Here is a 10000-nt window from a genome sequence, read left to right on the forward strand (position 1 = left end):
CTGAAAGTTGGTTGGTCGATATGCCATATCCGCGAGGTTATGGAAGAGCAGAAATGCTATAAGTGTTGGAAGGTAGGCCATACGAGCTACCATTGTAGGGAACCAGACAGAAGTAATCTGTGCTGGAAATGCGGTTTGAGTGGACACAAGAAGCAAGCTTGTACCAACTCTGTCAAGTGTTTGGATTGCGGTACGAGGTCACAGAACCTTCACGCAACGGGCAGTTATATGTGTCCCCGAAGGCGAACGATTAGATCATAATGGTTAGGTTGCTACAACATAACCAGAATCATAGTTATGCTGCATTTCAGTTAATGTGGCAAACGATTAGGGAAGAATCTGCGGATATAGTGTTGATTGCAGATCCGTATCTGGCAACAACCAACGTCAAAGTGTTACGCAATGACGATAACACAGCAGCGGTAGTGGTTAACGCGGACTTACCAGTTAAGGTAGTCAGTAAGGCTTTGAAGGGTTTAATGATAGTTGACATAGGTGATATGCGAGTGGTTAGCGTTTACGCGCCACCTAGATTTAGTATGGAAGAGTTCCAGAACATGTTGGATAACACGGTAATGGCCGTAACCGGTATCCACAAATTCGTTATCGGGGGACTTCAACGCTTGGTCAGTAAGTTGGAACAACCAACTTGGCGAGCGTGGAGAAACAGAAACGAAGAGTGAGTTAGTTTTATCAACCTTTGCGCAGATTGACGCAATTTTATTGAACGACGGCAGCACCCCAACTTATGTTGGACCAGGGCGCACGTCAGTAGTTGATCTTACTTTTGCGAGCCGAACCGTAGCAAGATCATTTAAGTGGGTGGTGTTATCTAGCTATATGAACTCTGATCATCGTGCAATACGAATAGATCTTGAGACGCAAAGCGTGCGTAATCTGTCCCGACCCATAACGGGATGGAGCATCAAGTATTTTAGCAAAGATATATTTGAAGTTATGATGCAAGCCGCTTTTGAGACCGAGGTCACAACAAGCGAAGACTTAATGCGTATACTTGTCACGGCGTGCAATGCGACGATGACTAAACGTAAGTACACTCTAACAAGAGTGCATTTTGGTGGACGTTAGAGATTGAGGCACTTCGCAAAGAGTGCAAACACCGCGATCGATTAGCGCAAAGAGCTTTAATACTGATCTCTATTCTACTTTTAGGGACGAGTTCAAGGTGGCACGGAATGCCCTCAAGCGATTGATCAAGCATACCCGACAGAGGAAGTGGAAAGAGTTCCTGGGAACAGCGAACAACGCATCATTTGGTATAGTATATCATACGTTCAAGAAAGTGGCCGAGGGTTCGATTGGACCCCGAACCATGACATTGGACGAGTTTAGGAAGTGGTGAGCGAGCTTTTCCTACTCACCCAAACACGGTGTGGCCTGATTATCGTATCGATCAGCCACGAGAGTTTGAAAGGGTAACTAATGATGAGATTCTTGCGGTTGCCAGGAGACTACCTAACAAGAAGGCGCCGGGACCAGATGGTATCCCGAATGAGGCGCTGAAAGTTGGTATGTTGACTGCAACCGATGCATTGCAGGGTTTACCAAGGCTGTTTAGAGAACGCGAAGTTCCCCGATGAGTGGAAAAGGCAGAGGTTGGTGTTAATACCGAAGCCGAACAAACCACCAGGGAACCGGGTTCAGTTCGCCCATTGTCTACTAGACGGGGCGGGTAAGGTTTAGAACGCATCATAGTGCAACGGCTAAATGCACACATCGAGGAGGTCAACGGACTGTCTGACGACCAATTTGGTTTCAGAAGTCGTCGATCTACAGTTGATGCGATTCAACGGGTAGTGGACATTGTTTCGGTAGCTAGAAGTAGAAACAGATACAGTGGACGGTATTGTGCGGTTGTTACATTAGATGTTACTAATGCTTTTAACAGTGCTTCATGGTTGGCGATTGCAAATGCTTTACAGAGAATTAACACTCCTAAATATCTTTATGATATCATTGGTGATTATTTTAGGAATCGTGTGCTGATGTATGATACCACAGATGGACCGGCAGAGATTGCAGTCACATCGGGTGTACCTCAAGGCTCGGTACTTGGCCCAACGTTATGGAACCTCATGTACGACGGAGTCCTACGAGTTGCAATGGTGGAAGGTGCACGGATTATCGGCTATGCAGACGATATAGTACTGTTGGTGGAAGGTAATTGTGTTGATGATATTGAAATTCTCGTTTCCAGTCAGATTCGCATCATCGACCGATGGATGACCGACAACGGATTAAAGATAGCCCCGACTAAGACCGAGTTTATTATGGTCAGTTCCCATCAGAGGATACAGCATGGGGCTATCAGGGTAGGTGATCACGTAGTACATTCGTCGCGCAGCTTAAAGTACTTGGGGATGGTCCTAGATGACCGCCTCGATTACACTTCACACATCAGGTATGCGGTGGAGAGAGCGACGAAGCTATGGACCACCTTGGTAAGGATGATGCCTAATAAGGCAGGTCCGAGTAGTAATGCTAGGCGAGCAATTGCTCTTACTGTTGTGGCGAAGGTCCGGTATGCCTCGCCCATTTGGTGTCATACCCTTAGATTTGCTAACCGTAGACAATGGCTACGACGGTTTTACCGGCCAGTAGTCCAGCGAGTTATCTCTTCTTTCAGGACAACTTCTCATGATGCAGTCTGCGTGCTTGCGGGAATGATCCCGCTTCATCTCCTCCTGGACGAGGACTCCAGGACTTTTCATCGGAGACGAGCAGAGAACATCGCCGGATCGGTTGCACGTAACATGGAACGTGTCACAACTATGGAACGATGGCAACGAGAATGGGATGAGAGTGTTCACGGTCGGTGGACATACCGTCTCATACCCGACGTCAACAGATGGATAAGTAGAAGATTTGGTGGTGTAGATTTCTTTCTTTCTCAGTTTCTTTCCAGCCATGGCTTCTACGCCTACCAGCTTCATCGGATGCAGTTAACGGGTTCGCCGCTATGTGATGCGTGCGAGGAACCTGAGACGCCAACACACGATATTCCATTGTGTACGTCATCGTGAATTAATCATCAGACTTCAGCATCAAGTCGACGAGGAGTTAACGCCGGAGAACATCATCGGAGTTATGTCTGCTAACAGATATAACTGGAGCATGGTTCATCAAGCAGTACGGGCGATTATGATTCGACAACAACATCGAAGACACGTCATCGAACGAGGCGAACGACGTGCTTTGCTCGCCAACATCCAGTTGGCCTTGCAGAGCAGCGACAGTGACGACAGTAACGACAGAATTCATCGTAGTTCATCGTAGCTTCATCGCCGAGGGCTAGACAGTGGCTAATCACCACTGTTGGAAGCCATTCGTTGCCTGGGATGATGGACATCCACCGCCCGAGTGACGTCGATACCTAACGGGTGATCCACTCGGGGCCGGTTGAAAGCACGGAGGGTTTAGTGGTAAGAATCTCACACTACCGGGGTTGATCACCCAGGTGTCTTATGCAAGATTTCCCCTTCGATAATAAAAAAAAAGGTAGCCAAATGCCTCGTCATCTAATTAGTGACGCGCATGAATGGATTAACGAGATTCCTCTGTCTATCTACTATCTAGCGAAACCACAGCCAAGGGAACGGGCTTGGATGCACTAGCGGGAAAGACCCTGTTGAGCTTGACTCTAGTCTGGCATTGTAAGGCGATATAGGAGGTGCAGCATAGGTGGGAGGGCTTCCTCGTGGAGCTCGCCTCTGAGATACCACCACTCTTACTGTTGCCTTACTTACATGATTGGGTGGAACAAGCGCGGGCCCCAGGTCGGATCGTGCGCGCACCTCCTCCGGGGGCTGTGGCGGCGGTTCGCCTGCGCGCCCAATGCGCCGTGTTTCTCGCTCAGCGTCAGTGTGTCGCTGGGTGGTGCCGCCGGGGAGACTGCATCGTAGCATCGTCGTGTGTAGCGTGTTACCCGCTTGTCCGACCGTGAGCCGTGGCCCGCAAGGGTACAAGCTTGCGTACGTCGGTGCATTCGTGGTGCACTGCTTCTGCGCGGTCGATCGTTTATGATGTCACGTTTGCCCCCGGTTCCGCGCGCCGCCCGGCTCGAAGACTCCTGGACAGGTCCTTTCGGTCCACGTCATGGACAGTGCCAGGTGCGGAGTTTGACTGGGGCGGTACATCTCAAAACGATAACGGAGGTGTCCAAAGGTCAGCTCAGTGTGGACAGAAACCACACGCTGAGCATAAGGACAAAAGCTGGCTTGATCCCAACGTTCAGTACACTTCGGGACAGCAGCTTGGCCTTACGATCCTTTTGGTTATAACGAGTTTTTAGCAAGAGGTGTCAGAAAAGTTACCACAGGGATAACTGGCTTGTGGCCGCCAAGCGTTCATAGCGACGTGGCTTTTGATCCTTCGATGTCGGCTCTTCCTATCATTGTGAAGCAAAATTCACCAAGCGTAGGATTGTTCACCCTTTCAAGGGAACGTGAGCTGGGTTTAGACCGTCGTGAGACAGGTTAGTTTTACCCTACTGGTGTGTGCTTATAGTCGCTATCTTAACGGAATTCCTGTGCAGTACGAGAGGAACCACAGGTACGGACCACTGGCTCAATACTAGTCCGACCGGACTTTGGTATGACGCTACGTCCGCTGGATTATGCCTGAACGCCTCTAAGGTCGTAGCCAATCCGAGCTGATAGCGCTTCTCAAACCCATTAGGTGTTCCGGAAGCTAGCGGGCTAACAACCCTCTGAGATCCGTTGGAGTCTGCGTCTGCAGCCCGGCGTCTCATCCCGCTATACCTAGGCCGCAATGAGTGGAGTTCGCTGCGTGTTAGTACCGTAACTGGGAACGCCGTTGGCTTGAGCTCTGCCCAACGTGGATATACCTAGTTTCGACACCTATCAACCGCCCGCAAACGACGGGACTTCAGGCTGGGAGCTGCGAGTTGTAGAGATGCGTTCGCATCGATCCTCTCAGGCGACCCATGCTTGGTGGTTTGTCCGTGTGCCCCTTCCTCGATGTGCGCAAGCTCGTCTTGGTCTGGGGACCACGTCGACACAGGGGATACTCTTGTGAGAGCATGAGTGTACTAAGTTGAGTGTAGCAAGGAACGCGTGCCCCTTCCTCGTTGGCGTAACTAACCATCTTGGTCTGGGGACCGTGGTACCGTGCTCTGGTGAAGCTTGGTGCGTGCTCCTTCCTTGTCAGACGAGTGACTTGACCTGGTCTGGAGACCGTTCCTTTATATTAGTGGACAAGAGTTGGCTACTTCCGTGTCAGACGAGTGACTTGACATAGGATGGAGAAGGACACTTAACACTAATGAGCTTGTCGGCGTGCCTCCTTCTCGACTTGATTGTCTTGATGTGAGGACCGTGCGGACCACACCAGTAGCTTACATGCTCGTTACAAGTTGTATAAGTTGACCCGTTTGGCCCGGTTGCCTTGCACATGATGGTGTTGACCATGTTCGGTTAACAGGTCGTGTGTCGAGGTGGTCGGCCTTGGTAGTAGGATGTCTTGTGCATGTGACGTGTTGACCTGGTTTGGTCGGTGTGTCGTCGTGTACGAGATGACCTACTTACCCGTTAGTTTTCCAAGTTGTATTATGTGTTGACTTAGTTGACGTGTCATGTGCTTGGATGATTAGCGTACGGGTCATGTATGGTGCGCTTGCTTCAGTTGAAGGGATGTACTAGTACAGTTGTATTAATTGTTTATTTCACGATCTGGTCTTTTGGCTGGATCGTGAAAAAACTAAGTCCCAAATCCTGAACTCGAGAAGAAAGCGCCAATGACAACGTTTTTGACTGGAGCTCCTAGCATTCGGCTTTTTCTACTTTGAAGGGATGTACTGTTGTATGAATTGTTTATTCACGAACTGGTCGTTTGATTGGATCGTGAAAAAAAATCGCTCAGTCCCAAATCCTGAACTCGACAGGAAAGCGCTGATTGCAAACATTTTGACTGGAAGTCCCTTGAAAATGGCGTTTTCGTTATTGGCATTATGTGGCACGTTTATTGTGGCTAGAACATTAATTATTCACCAAATGGCACCAAAGCTTGGCAAAAGTCGCGAAACACTCCTATCTCGACGCACCAGCAATCGCAACTTGATGCAAAATAAATTGCACGAGCTAATGATACTTGTACCATGCACAGTACACCGTACCAAAATATACCCCTGAAAGTGTGCAATTTGGTGCTACCCTAGGGAAAATGTATGGGAATCCTAGCTACGTGTGTCGCACGTTCCAAGTTGCATGGACGTCGAACAGAGGCATGCAAAAGCACCTATCTAGGGAATTACTCTACGTTCTAGTAGCAAGTGCGATTTTCCGGTCCAGCACGGCAGTACGCCTGCACGCATACACTCCATGTACCAGAAATGTACCAACCTAGGCGTTGCTCAGTAGCTTTTAGCGGCACATAGAAAAAGTATTCGAGTTCAGATTTTGGGACTTAGCGTATTTTTAAAACTAATAACGAAAATTAAATTTTAAATCGGTAAACGGCTAGGAGTTGCTCAGTAGCTTTTGGCGGCACATAGAAAAAGTATTCGAGTTCAGATTTTTGGGACTTGGCGTATTTTTAAAACTAATAACGAAAATTAAATTATAAATCGGTAAACGGCTAGGAGTTGCTCAGTAGCTTTTTGCGCAACGTGGCAAAAGTATTCGAGTTCAGATTTCTTGGACGTAGCGTATTTTTCAATCATAATAAACCGAATCAAACATAACAATGATGAAACTTACACCATGTCCCAAGGTTGTGCACAAAACGTAACGATAAAGTGCTGGCGAAGTTAGAGGTGCACCAAAATTGTGTACCGATCAGGAAAGTACTCTACGTTCCTATGATTTGGGTGAAAAGTGTTGATTAACTGCTGGTAAGAATAGACAGTTGCTTATCATACACATCGCAAACGAACACCCCTTAGTGAGCATTAGCAAAAGTCAATGGCACAAAGCAATTGCAATACAAACTGATCAAGTACATTAAAGAACGCTAAGTACCAGGACTTCTTTCCAGAATGGTGTCCGCGACGGGAGGCAAGCGTCCTTCCCAGGTTTTCCTAGTAAACCTTGTATGGTAAACATACCCAAGCGTGTCTGTAAGCACGCAACGAAAGTCACGAACGGGCACATACCTAGGGAATGTACTCTACGTACTTGGACTTTTGTCCAAGAATGGTGTCCGCGACGGTCGGGCACTGCGACGCAATAACCAAATCCTAGGATTGTAACTTTAGTGTGCACAAACATAAACATTAACGCGTTCGCTCGGGCTGCGCCGTCCGTGTTGAACACACATGTGGGTGATTATATGCGTGGAGGGACAAAAACATACGAGGAGGAGACAGTTTCTACGATGTGCACAAAGCTCATTTCGTCGTCCCGGGCGAATGGAAAACACAAACATCGCGAGTATCGTTCTAGGTTTCTGTCTATAAAAGGGCAGGCCAAAAGGTGACCGGTTGAGATAAGCATTTTAAGCATACAAACACTTTATTGGAACTTTTGATACAAAAACAAGGTACGTACATGTAGGTTGTACCAACATGGACATCTATGAACGTACGCTCGGGCTGCGCCCTCCGTCTTGTACTTTCCCTGATCGGTACACAGTTTTGGTGCACTGCTATTCCGACCGGCAACTTGTACCAACATATACATCCATGAACGCGTAAGTAGTACTTTCCCTGATCGGTACACACTGTTGGTGCACGGCATAAGAAAAGAGCTAAAATGGTCAAACTCAATCCATTTCAACAATAGATAGTCGATAGTAGCTGTGCCGATGAAGTAGGGCACGATGCAAGTTAATGTTGTTTAATGAATAACATGTCCGCCATACATTTCAGTACAAAATTGCTCGGTCAGACCTACAAAGTGCTATATCTCGAATACGAGGCGTCGGACTGGGGGTTGTAGAACAATTTTAAGTTCGTCTAATGATTCTACATCCGATTCTGGATAGCGGTTTTTGACCACTTTTCAATGTTTGTGACTTTTGAACCTAGGGGCAGCTCCTAGCTTTTTCAAAAATGTGCACCGAACGGGCCGGAGAGCTCGTGTGGCTCAAAACATGTTTTTCGCTAAAACACCTCAAAACGTGTAAGGAACGCACCTAGATGATGAAAAGTGCAATCAGAATGTCAATCGACAACTTTGTTGGGGTACCATTTTACTCTACGGGCCAGTAGCTTAGGCGCGCCAACAGCGCTTTCCTTTCGGGTTCCCATTTTTGCCCTCCTGGGATTATGATCATTTGTTCATTGCCTACTATAGGGAGGGTACCTTGCTACGAGGTCAAACATGAAGATTGCACCAAATCGTAGTTTTTACCTCTATTTAGTCGTAGGAGCATGGTTTGCAGTGGCAGTGGGTCATTAAGCCCCCGTTTGGGTCATACGTCCCCTCCGCGATAAAAATCGTCGTATGCCTATAGTCCGAACTAATGAAGCAAAAGTGGTGTCTGGTGGGTTCTGCCGATGATTATAACCTATGATTTTGAGCTTCCACCCTATCAAAACGTTCCTGGAGCAGTACATCACGGGTCTACGGACCCAAAGACTTCGTCGTGATGGTTTCCAGTAAAAAGTTGTAACAGCTAAGGGTTTTGAATACGCGTATATTAACCATTGCTTGAAACTAAGCTTCGTTGTCTTTAAACTCTGCAAGACCAATCGAACTTCTTAGGGAAACCCGAAGGATTCACGCTAAGCTCGATGAGCTATTATGGGTTGTGGTGCATGATCTGGTGTTCCTTGGATCTAATCAATGAATAAATTTATGAGGGTATATATGGTGCAGGGCACAAAGCGTGATGAAACCGGGTCTCCCTACCAAATGTGGCATATTTTTTCCTGAGCGAAGCTCAGACCCACGTAGGGGAGAGCGAAGTGGAACTTAAATGTTCTATGCAGCAAATGTTCGCCATGCGGATAAACAAGTTGGAATAGTTCAATGTAGTGTAATGCAAACACGAATCGCAAATAACGATACGGGACCCAGAAGCAATTCTGCGGATCCCTCGGGGAGTGGTGAGTTGATATAAATTAGAGGTGAAAGTCCAAGTTGTTCAAGCTCCGGCTCGGCAGCCGATACGAGGTTCCTGTTGGGCTTTGTACATCGCGCAGAGGCGCCGTTCGGTTCTAGCAATGATTCCCGCCACCATGTTCCATGCGTGCAGAGATCCGTTAGAGCTCGTTCAATGTGTCCCGCCGTGATTACGAAAAAGTCAACAGTTGACCAAGTTGGGGGTGCGTCAAGTAAACGCGCAGAGATGCCGTTCGGTTTAGAGCAATGTCTCCCGTATCACGTTGGAGTTCTTCCACTAGTGCAGAGAGATCGCTGAACCGTTCAATGTGTCCCGTCGTGGTGTGCTTGTACCGAACACTTAGGATACACCATGCTTTGTTGGTTTGGGATAGGAGTGGTCGCGCAACTGCCTCCACGCCGCAAAGTGCCAGTTCGGATTGAAGGTCAACTTTAGCCGTTCAATGCATCAGTCGGTGGGTGTTCAGATGGCATCACAACTTCCCCTAGGTGCTTAAGTTGGTTGGGTTGTAAAACATGTGCACATGCGCAGAGTATCGTGCGTACTAGCAAAGTCTCCGTCACGGTGGTTATGAATGAGTTCCATTCAGTGCAGAGATCGTTAGTGCGTGCAATGTGTACCAGTCGATGTGTCGTACCGGAATACAACCCCGCTTAGAGGCCCGTCGCTCGAAGAGGACAAGCAAGAGTGCGCAGAGTGCCGTACTGGCCTAGCAATGTCTCCAGACAGACGTAGGAACACCCGACGCAGTGCAGAGAGTAGATCCGCTAGCCATGTGCAATGCATCCGACGTTGTCTGCTTGTGCAGTCTATCGAGTGGCGCCAACGACGCTCCGGCGTCACAGAACAAATCTCGGTGGTCACGGGGACTTGCGCCTCGCGTGATCAAGAGTGTAGTTCGTGTTCAAGCAATTGACTCGAATTCTGGTTGATCCTACCAGTGATATACGCTCGT

At 48.1% G+C, this 10000-nt stretch overlaps 1 pseudogene; it reads left to right on the forward strand.

Annotated features, from left to right (window-relative positions):
- Positions 1-4983, forward strand: part of LOC120908234 — a 9092-nt pseudogene extending 4109 nt beyond the window's left edge.
- Positions 4984-10000: the final 5017 nt, after the last annotated feature.

The sequence above is a fragment of the Anopheles arabiensis genome (assembly GCF_016920715.1).
Source record: "Anopheles arabiensis isolate DONGOLA chromosome X unlocalized genomic scaffold, AaraD3 X_pericentromeric_contig0049, whole genome shotgun sequence".
Classification (NCBI taxonomy): Eukaryota; Metazoa; Arthropoda; class Insecta; order Diptera; family Culicidae; genus Anopheles; species Anopheles arabiensis.